We start from the raw sequence: 10,544 nt of genomic DNA, 5'->3' as shown, positions 1-10,544 counted from the left end.
AGATTATTGATTTTAGGTATTTTGTCTTTTCTAACACATGCATTCAATGCTATAATTCCCTTCTGAGCATTGCTTTCACTACACTCCATAAATTTCAGTAAACTAGGGTTCTCATTTTTAGTTCAAAATATTTTAATTTCTCTTAATATTGTTTCTTTAACCCATGTGTTATTTAGAAGTGTATTTTTAATCTCAACATATTTGAGATTTTCTAGCTATCTTTCTACTACTGATTTCTAGAATCCTTCCATCATGGTCTGAAAGCATACATTGTATGATTCCATTCTTTTAAATTTGTTGAAGTGTGTTTTATGGCCCAGAATGTGTTCTATCTTAGTGAATGTTCCACGTTAACTTGAAGAAGAATGTGTATTCTGCTGTTGTTAGATGAAGTATTCTATAAATGTTCATTATACCTAATTGATTGCCAGTGTTGTTGAGGTCAGTAAGTCCTTACTGATTTCCTCTTGGCTGGCTTTTGTCCATTTCTGAAAGAGGTGTTGAAGTCTCTAACAATAACGGATTCATCTATTTCTCTTTGCAATTTGAATAGTTTTCGTCTCAAACAGTTTGGTTTACCGTTGTTAAGGGCATACACATTAAGGATTCTTATGTCTTCTTGGAGAACTGACCCCATTAACATTATGTAATGCCCTTCTTTATCCCTGGTAACTTTCCTTGCTTTGAAATCTGTTCCATCTGAAATTAATACAGCTACTCCTGCTTTCTTTTCACTAGTGTTAGCATGGTAATTATTTTCCCACTTACTTTTAATCTTTATGTGTTTTTATACTTAAAATGAATTTTTTTGTAGGAAGCATATAGTTGGGTCTTGTTTTCTAACTTATTGTGAACAAGCCTTAATTGATGAAATTAGACCACTGATGTTGAGTGATTACTGATATAGTTTAATTAATTTTTACTGTATTTGTTCATGTTTTCTCTTTGTTGCCCTTGTTCTCTGTTCCTATTTTTATCTTCCAATCTTTCTCTGCCTTTTGTGGTTTTAATTGAGCAATGAATACAATGCCATTTTCTCCCATTTATTAGCATATCAGTTATACTTCTTTTGCAACTTTTTTTTTTTACTACTTGCTACAGATTGCAATATACAACTACCCAGGTCTGCTTTCAAACAATACTATACCACTTCCTGGATAGTGCGAGGACCTTATAATAAAACAATCCTAATCCTGTCCATTGTATCATTGTTTTCATTCATTTCACCTATATGTAAGTATACATATATGTGTATGATATAAACAAGAATACATAATTGAATACATTGTTAATATTATCTGTAACAAACTGTTACCTGTTAGGTCAATTAACAACAACAAAAATAAGTTTTTATTCACCTTCATTAATTCGTTCTTCGATGCTCTTCCTTACTTTATGTAGATCTGAGATTCTGAGCTTTACCATCTTCATTCTCTCTAAATAACTTCTCTTAATAGTTCTTGCAATGCAGGTGTACTGGCAAAAAAATTCCCTCAATTTTTCTTTGAGGTCTTTATTTCTCTTTTACTTTTAAGGACAACTTTGCAGGGTACAGAATTCTAGGTTCCAGGTTCTTTTCTCTCATCACTTTAAACATTTCACTCCATATTTTTTTTTCTGCTTTATCTCCCCAAACCCCCACCCCGTACATAGTTGTATATCTTAGTTGCAGGTCCTTCTAGTTGTGGGATGTGGGATGCTGCCTCAACGTGGCATGACGAGCAGTGCCATGTCCGCGCCCAGGATCCGAACCCTGGGCCGCCGCAGTGGAGCGCAAGAACTTAACCACTCGGCCACAGAGCCAGCCCCTCACTCCATGCTTTCTTGCTTACATGGTTTGTGTGATGTTAGATGTGATTATGATCTTTGTTGCTCCATAGGTAGGGTGTTCTTTTCCTTTGGATTCTTTCAGGATTTCTTCTTCAGCTTCGATTTTCTATAGTTTAAAAATGATATGCTTAGATATAATTTTGGGATTTTTTTTTTCTTTTTGGCATTTTTCCTACTTGGCGTTCTGAGTTTCCCGGATCTGTGGTGTGGTGTCTGAGATTAATTTGGGGGAAAGTTTCAGTCATTATTACTTCAAATATTGTTTCTGTTCTTTCTTTTCCTTCTTGTATTCCCATTAAGTGTATGTTACACTCTTTGTGCTTATACCACAGTTCTTTGATATTCTATTTAAGTCTTTTGTTCTCTTTCCTTTTCAGTTCTCAAGAATTCTATTGACATATCCACTAGCTCAGAGATTCCTTCCTCAGTGATTTCCAGTCTACTAACGAGCCCATCAAAGGCATTCTTAATTATGTTACAGTGTTTTTGACATTTACAATTTTGAGGGGGATTTTCTTAGAATTTCCATCTCTCTGCTTACATTGCCCATGCGTTCTTGCATGCTGTCTACTTGACCCATTAGAGCCCTTAGCATATTAACCACAGTTGTGTTAAATTCTAGGTCTGATAAATTCTACGTCTGCCATCTCTGGTTCTTGTACTTGCTCTGTGTCTTCATATTGTTTTTTTTCCTTTTGCTATGTCTTGTAATTTTTTCTTGACAACCAGACATTATGTACTGCATAAAAGGAACTGCTGTAAACAGGCCTTTGATAATGTAATGGTGAAGTGTGAGGAAAGTTGGGAGGCATTCTCTAATCCTATAATTAGATTTCAATCTTTTACTGAGCCTATGTCTCTGGACTATGTAACTTCACAAAGAGTTTCTCAGCTTTACTGTTCCTCCCTTAGGTGGGGCAGGATGGCTCGAGAGAGCTGGAGTAGGGTATTTCCCTTCCCCAGGTAAGTCAGGTTCTAATAATACCACAATAAGTTAGTATCTGGTGAGTTCTCTCTGAGGTCAGGCCTTGTTAAGTAGAACAGAGTATTCCAGCTTATTTCAAAATAGTTCCCTTTGCTCTCCTCCTGACAGAAATACAAGACTATTTTCTTCCAGTATGTAGCTCCTGAAGATAAATCTTACAATATTGTGGAGGTCCCTCTATGACTGGGTCCTCTTGTAGTTTTTGGGTTTTTGAGGAAGATTAAGCCTGAGCTTACATCTGCTGCCAACCCTCCTCTTTTTGCTGAAGAAGACTGGCCCTGAACTAACATCCATGCCCATCTTCCTCTACTTTATATGTGGGATGCCTGCCACAACATGGCTTGACAAGCGGTGTGTAGGTCTGCACCCGGGATCTGAACCAGCAAAACCCAGGCCGCCAAAGCAGAACATGCGAAGTGAACCGCTACACCACCGGGCCAGCCCCAGTCCTCTTGTAGTTTTTAACTCTTAGACTTGTCCATGCTGAGCCTCCCGCAATCTGTCCATTACAGTTCAGGCTTCCCTATCCTGGCACTGGTTCCTGTAGTGGTTTCCAATTGTTCCTACTCCAGTAAGGCATAACTTCCTGTGTTCTCTCCAATATTGTGGGCAATGGTTTGCCCTGGGTCCTCTCCTCCTTTACAGATCCAAGAAGCATTGCTGATTTTTCAGTCTGTTCAGCTTTTTACTTATTTTTAGGATGCAGGAGCAACTTCCAAGCTCCCTACATGTGGAACTGACAACCTTACTTCTTTTAAAGTCTATCAGTGATTGGTCACTGTCTATCAGTTATTCAACAGTCTATGTGCAAACAAAAAACATGTAGTTATGTTGCCTCCTTGACTCCCAGTGATAAACACAAATCACATCTTTCAAAAAACACAGTCAAAACACGAAAACGTCCAAGAAAAATGAAAATTCTGTAAGTGATAACATTGGAAGACAAGTTTGAATTTACTGCAAATGTAGTTATAGCATAATGCTTTTGCTTGCCTTACGGCATCAGCTAGAACTTCCAGTGCAAAGTTGAATACTAGTGTTGAAATCTGACATACTTGCCCAGCTCCTGTTCGTAGGAGGGAAACTATTCAGTCTTTAATGATTAATATGATGTTACTATCAGTATTTATGAAATTCCATTTATCACATTAAAAAAAGCTACCTTCTATCCCAAATCTGCTAAGACTTTTTATAAGGAATGCATTTTAAATTATGTCAAATGCTTTTCTTTTTGCACTATTGAGATGGTATGCTTTCCTTTTTAGTTTGTTGGTATGAGGAATTACATGATTCAACTCCAAATATTGAATCACTGTGTTAGTTATGAATGGGACCAAACTCTGTCATGTATTAACCTATTAAATATTGCTAGATACTGTCTGATAATATTTAGCAGAGAATTTTTGTGTCTATGTTCATGAGCGATAGTGACCTGTAGTCTTTTATTATTTGTGATCTTTCTCTGGTTTTGGTATCAGGGTAATGCTGGCCACATAAAATGACCTTGTAATATAACTTTCTCTGCTACTTCATGAAAGAGACACATAGAATTGCTGCTGTGTCTTCTTTAAATGTTTAGAAGCATCAACCAATGAAACAATTTGGTTAGGAACTTTCTTTGTTGGAAGGTATGTTAACTATGAATTCTATTTCCTAAGGGTAAAAAAGAAATAGTCATACTTTGTATGTTTTTTGTAGAGTGAATTTTGGTAGCTTCTGTTTTTCAAGGACTTGGGTCATTTCATCTAATTTTTTACATTTTGTGCCATATAAATATTCATGTTTACATTTTATTATGCTTTTAATCTCTGCAAGGTCCAGAGAGCCCCTCTTTCATTCCTGATATTTGTACTTTGAGACTTCTCGATATCTTCTCAATAGCATTTAGTTGGGTTATGAGTTTTTAATCAAATCAGACAGGCTCTGGGTTTTTTAAAATTATTTACATTTAATCCAATTACTGATACACTTGGATTTAGGTCTATCATTTTATTATATTTTGGTTGCCTCCTATATTTTATCCTTCTTTGGATGGTATAAATACTCTGTGTGTGTGCCTGTGTGTCAATTTTGGGTTATATCTCCGTGGAATTTTACTGACTGATTTAGAGATTTTAATAAAACTGTATATACATTCCCATATTCTATTTATAGTTAATATTTTACCACTGAAACACAAAGATAGAATCATTACAATATGTTCTTATAGCTGTTTATATCATACTTGCCGTATATTATATCTATATCCATTGAAACCCCAGCTGTGACAATTTTATAATTTTTGCTTTCAAGAGTCTTAGATATTTTATAGAACTTACAAGAAGATAAAAATTTTAAATATTTACCTAAATATTTACTATTCATTTTGTTCTTCCATCACACTTTAAGTTTGAAGATTCCTGGTGGAATGATTTCCATTGGGCCAAATAACATCAATTAACATTTCTTTTGGAACAAATCTGATGAATTCTCTTAGATCTCCTGCATAGAATAATATCTTTATCCATCTTCATTTCTGAAGGATATTTTTGCTGGATATCAAGTTCTAGGTTTACAATTCTTTGGTCTCAGCAAGATGATGTTGTTGCACTATCCCCTCAACTCCAATTGATTCCAGAGAAATCTACAATTATCTGAACCACCATTACCCTATATGTTTCATCCCTCTCTGGCTGCATTTGAGATTATTTTTCATCTTTCATGTTCACCAATTTGATTTTGATGTGTCTGGGTTAGATTTTCTTGGCATTAATACAGTCTGGGGTTCACCAAACTTCTTCAATCTAAAAATTTGTCTTCTACCAAATGTGGAAAGTTTTTTAGCCATTATTGCTTCAAATATTTTCCTACAGTGATCTCCCCCCTCCTCTCTGTGACTCAATGACAGAAATTTTAAATTTTTGATATTCCATATTGAACTTTTGATATTTTTTATATTCCTGAGATTCAATTGTTTTATAATCTTTTTTCCCCTCTCTCTTCTTCAGATTGGAATATTTCTATTCAACCCCTTCTCTAGCTTTCCCTGTCCAATATTTCCCTTACACACAAATGACTGCAGGAGTCTCCTTTTGTACTTGCTCTGGTCAGAAAAATGGGATTCTCTCAGAGTTTAGTCTGCCAGGCTGTCATCCAATTCTGCACAACTCACTCCACTTTTGGGGCAAAGCAGTGGGACAAAAAGAGCTAAAATAACAGGAATCCTACCCACTCTTCAAAGAACAGAGGTCCACTTTCTCTTGTTCCTCTAGCCAAAGAAAGAAGGTTTCTCTCAAGATTTCAGGCACCCACAGTAGTACAGTTCTAATATTGGGGCTTTTCTCAGGTCAGGGCTGCCACATGAGAAAATTGAGAGGCTACCAATGAGTCAGAACAATGAAGCCGGGAGGAAGTGGTAAAAAACAGAGTTGAGAGGGAAGTGTTTCTATTGCTCTTAAAAGAACCCAGGGACCCTGATGCCCATATTTCACACCTCCAGATATATGTGTGGAGGTTTGACATTATTTTCAAGAAGAGTGTCTCTACTTAACTCTCACACCACTTGCACTAATCCCACTCCATTCATGATAATGAAAAATTAACTTGGGAATCAGTATATGGGAAGAGAACGTTGAGTCAGACCTATCTTTCAAAGCCAAACCCAAGTTCCACCTCTCCTTTAGGAGGTTTAACCATATTACTTGTTTTTAAGCATATGGAGGTTCTGGGATTACTGTTCATTTATATATATACATAGACACACACATATACATACATATATATAACCTTTATTACTTACACTTTTAATGACTGTCTTGACTGTAATGATTATATCATAAGTGGAATATAAAATTTTAAAGAACGCACCATCAGATGATGTGCTAAGTCCATAGGGCGATTTCTTAACCAAATTAAACTAGTTTTATTTTGAAAATATTTTTTTCTGCCCAAGAACGAGGGCTTCAAAACAAAATCTAAGCTGAAAAACTCATTGCGAACAGTCATTAAATAGATTCATGTTTGCATGAACAAATGAATAAACTGATTTTAAAAAAGTGTCCCAAGACTTCCAATTTTTGGTCTGACATTTTACAAAGCTTAAAAGTCATAACTCATATCCTGACAACTAGAAAAAGCTTAAGAAATTGAAAACCAACAACTCTTTTTAGACACATTAGAGAACTGAAGTCATCACAGGGGAAACTGTTACTCTGAAAAATGGAAAGAGAGGCAGATATGTATAATCATAGCTTGCTGAAAGCAAAAGCCCAGGAGTAAAAGCCTGCAGCTGGAGTCAATACTGGAATAAACTCAAACTGTATTTCATGAATTGCTGGGAGCTCAGTATAGACTAGCTTGAAGAGTTAAAAAAAATCAGGGTGCCCAGTCTTATAGAGGTCTCTAAACTTCCACGAGTTTTACTTCCAAGATTCTCAGAGTGAAGATTGGAGGAAAGTCCCCTCCAGCTTCCATCAGGGACAGGAGGAAAGTAACCATTTTGAAATAGACCAACAGCATTCTGTTCTCCTTAAAAAAGGCAAGCTCTCAAGGGAAACTATTTTACCAGAGCCAAACAGACCTGGGGGAAGGGAAACACTCCAGTTCCCTCTAGCCTTTGACATGGAGGAAAGAAAATACGCAATTCCAGTCTCCTGGAGCCTTCAACGGTAGAAAGCGAAGTACCCAAATTCAACTCTTTCTACTCTTACTGTCTCACCTGAAGAAAAAAGCAAGAATCACTTGGGAAGGTCACAGACAAGGTATACAGGCTAACTAAAAGACTGACACTTAATCACAGGATTATAGAATGCTACTCTTCTCCCTAACCTTACCATTGCATCAATAGAGTTCCTCTTTCCACTTTTCAGAGTTCTCCTTGGGTTAACTCTTAAGAAATTTACAAGGATTACCTATATATATATTTTTTAAATTGCACTCAGGTTCAGTTAACCTTCATTTTTTAAAATTATTTTATTGAGGTCGTACTGGTTTATAACATTGTGTAATTTCAGGTGTACATTATTATATATCAGTTTCTGTATAGCTTGCATGGTATTCACCACCAACAGTCTAGTTTTTATCTGTCACCATACATATGTGCCCCTTTACCCCTTTCACACATCCCACATCCCCTTCTCCACTGGTAACCAGTAATTTTTTCTCAGCATCCACGTGTTTATCTTCCAAGTGAGTGAAATCATGCAGTATTTCTCTGTCTGGCTTACTTAGCTTAACATCATACCCTTGAGGTCCATCCATGTTGTTGCAAATGGGATGATTTTGTCTTTTTACATGGATCAGTAGTATTCCATTATATATATATATATATACACACAGACACACACACACACACCACCTCTTCTTTATCCATTCATCAGTTGATGGGCACTTGGGCTGCTTCCACATCTTGGCTATTATGAATAATGCTGTGATGAACATAGAGGTGCATGAATCTCTTTGTATTGTTGATTTTATGTTCCTTTGGGTTAAATGCCCAGTAGTGGGATATCTGGATCATTATTTCTATTCTTAATTTTTTGAGAAATCTCCATACTGTTTTCCATAGTGGCTGCACCAGTTTGCATTCCCACCAGCAGTGTATGAGGGTTCCCTTTTCTCCACATCCTCTCCAACATTTGCTACGTTTTGTCTTGGTAATTACAGCCATTCTGACAGATGTAAGGTGATACCTCATAGTTTTGATTTGCATTTCCCTAATAATTAGCGATGTTGAAAATCTTTTCATGTGCCTGTTGGCCATCTGTATATCTTGTTAGAAAAACGTCTGTTCAGATCCTCTGCCCATTTTTCAATCAGATTGTTTCTTTTTTTTCTTGTTGAGTTCTTTTTATATTTTAGAAATTAACCCCTTGTCAGATATATGATTTGCAAACATTTTCTCCGAATTGGTGGGTTGTCTTTTCATTTTGTTCATGGTTTTCCTCTGCCTTGCAGAAGCTTTTCAGTCTGATGTAGTCCCAATTGTTTATTTTTTCTCGTTTCCCTTGCCAAAGTAGACATGATATTCAAAAAGATACTGCTAAGACCAATGTCAAAGAGTGTACTGCCTATATTTTCTCCTAGGAGTTTTATGGTTTCAGATTTTACGTTCAAGTCTTTAATCCATTTTGAGTTAATTTTTGTGTATGGTGTAAGATAATGGCCTACTTTCATTCTTTTGCATGTGGCTGTCCAGTTTTCCCAACACCATTATTGAAGAGACTTTCGTTAATCCATTGTATGTTCCTGGCTCCTTTGTCAAAGATTAGTTGTCCACAGATGTGTGGTTTTATTTCTGGGTTTTCAATTCTGTTCCACTGATCTGTGTCTCTGTTTTTATGCCAGTACCACGCTGTTTTGATTACTATAGCTTTGTAGTATATTTTGAAGTCAGAGACTGTGATGCCTCCAACTTTCCAAGGATTATACTGTACTTAAAATGGGAAGAACAGGGAGAAATGTGTCTGTGTTACCCTGTCTGAAACAGAAGTTCTGGTGCCTCTTTTTATAAATAAAGTTTTAATGCAAAACAGTTACACTCATTCATTTATTTATTTTCTAAGGTGACTTTTGTGCTACAATGGCAAAAGTTAAGTAGTGTGACACAGACAAAAAACTTAAAATATTCACTATCTGGTCCTTACAGAAAGTTTCCTGACCCCTGTGTTATAGAGGACATAATGATAATACCTCAAATACAATAGCAACAAAAAAGCTGAAATATTATAAGCAGAACAAAAAAATGTTCAAAATATAGATGAAGATAACTAAAATATAATTAAAATTCAAAAAGAGCCTTAAACGAAAGAAAAGACATCCCTTGTTCTTGGATTAGGATGTCCCAAAATCTTCAACATGTCATTTATAAATTTTATAAAAATATTAATTTATAAATTTAATAAAATGTAAAAAAACTCCCAGTGAGTTTTTGTAGAGGTACACAAGTTGATCCTAAAGTTCAAAGGGAAAAATTAACCTACACAAATTTCTGGGAAAACATTGAAGAAAAAAAAAAGCTCCACGAGTGAACTAGCCTGACAAAATATTATAATATACTGTAAAGCCTATATAATTAAAAGTGTGGTACTGCCACCCGAATAAACAGATCAATAATAGAAAAAGCAGAAAAGTCTAGAAATAGATCCAACTACATGTAAAAGTCTAGTACATCACAGTCCATTTGCAGTTAACAATGTACTGTTTCATAACTTCTTGCAATCTTATAAGATCATAGCTCTCTGTCCTTTATGTTACTATCTTTATATATAATACATGTATATATACTATAGATAACCAGCCATGGTGGTCTAGTAGTTAAAATTCGGTGCCCTCACCACTGCGGTCTGGGTTCGTTTCCCAGTCAGGGAACCACAGGAACTGTCTGCCAGTTGCCATACTGTGGCAGCTATGTATTGCTGCGATGCTGAAAGCTATGCCAACAGTATTTCAAATATCAGGAGGGTCTTCTAAGGTAGACAGGTTTCAGTGAAGCTTTCAGACTCAGACAGACTAGGAAGAAGGAACTGGCCACCCACTTCTGAAAAAGTCGGCCATGAAAACCTGGTGAATAGCAGCGAAGCTTTGTTTGATGGAGCGCCAGAAGATGAGAGGATGGTGCAAAAAAGACAGGGCAGTGTTCCACTCTACTGTACACAAGGTCATTAAGGAGTTGGAACTGACTCAATAGTGCTAACGACAATATGTTATGGACCTCATAAGACAATGTTACAATTCTAATTTTTAAAAAGGC

Source organism: Equus asinus, chromosome X, assembly GCF_041296235.1.
Source record: "Equus asinus isolate D_3611 breed Donkey chromosome X, EquAss-T2T_v2, whole genome shotgun sequence".
NCBI classification, from domain to species: Eukaryota; Metazoa; Chordata; class Mammalia; order Perissodactyla; family Equidae; genus Equus; species Equus asinus.
The sequence above is the reverse complement of the archived record's forward strand: the minus strand, read 5'-3'. Positions refer to the sequence as shown.